The following is a 1,042-nucleotide window of genomic DNA, read 5'->3' as shown; positions in this document are numbered from 1 at the left end:
CTGAGAGTTTTATCAGGAAAGGGTATTGGATTTCATCAAATGCTTTTTCTGCATCAATTGATATGATTATGTGATTCCCCCCGACCTTATTGTCTATGTCAGGGGTCCTCAAACTACGGCCCACGGGCCACATGCAAATACAAATATTGTATTTGTTCCCGTTTTGTTTTTTTACTTCAAAATAAGATATGTGTAGTGTGAATAGGAATTTGTAGCTTTTTTTAAAACTATAGTCCGGCCCTCCAACGGTCTGAGGGACAGTGAACTGGCCCCCTGTTTAAAAAGTTTGAGGACCCCTGACCTAGAGGTTAAGAGTACAGATGTTAGAATCATACTGCCTGGGCTTGAATTTTAGTTCTACACTTTACTAGCTGTGTGACCTTGGTTGGGCAAAATGACTTATGTTCTCTATGTTCTAGTCTCTTCATCTGTAAAAGAGGGATATGATGAGTAAACAATATGTCTCTAAAGCACTTGAAGGCTACTGCTACTATTATTACAAAACTAGTGCACAAAATTTTTGCATATTAAAAGGGAATTAATTAGAAAAAATATTTTAATATTGCTATTTGCCTTTATAATAGAAGTGTCAGAGATAAAAGAAAATTAGTAAAATGTATATAAAAATCTTCCTCCTGTAAGAGCCTGGGGCATGCCACGGGAACCAGAGTCAACTCCCTGCCCACCCATGTGTGCCTCGAAATCACGTGAGACCCAGACTCAGCTGGCCCCACCCTCATTGGGCTAGATCCAGACCCGGACGGCCCCCCCCCTGTCAAGCCCTGCCAAGCAGGGATGCAGCCTCAGGTACCCTGGCCAGGTGCGGGGGGGGGGGGGGGGCACAGCCTTGAGGTTCCCGAGCCTGGGCCTGGGTGGGGGGCATGCTTTGAGGTCCCCTGTCAAGCCCCGCCTGGTGTGGGATGTGGCCTGAGATCCCCCATGAAGCCCCGCCAGGCCAGGGGTGCAGTTTGAGATCCCCCATCAAGCCCCATCGGGCAGGGGGCTCAGCCTCAGGTTCCCCCGGCCTGGCACCGGGAGGGTG

Source organism: Myotis davidii, unplaced genomic scaffold, assembly GCF_000327345.1.
Source record: "Myotis davidii unplaced genomic scaffold, ASM32734v1 scaffold395, whole genome shotgun sequence".
NCBI classification, from domain to species: domain Eukaryota; kingdom Metazoa; phylum Chordata; class Mammalia; order Chiroptera; family Vespertilionidae; genus Myotis; species Myotis davidii.
The sequence above is the reverse complement of the archived record's forward strand: the minus strand, read 5'-3'. Positions refer to the sequence as shown.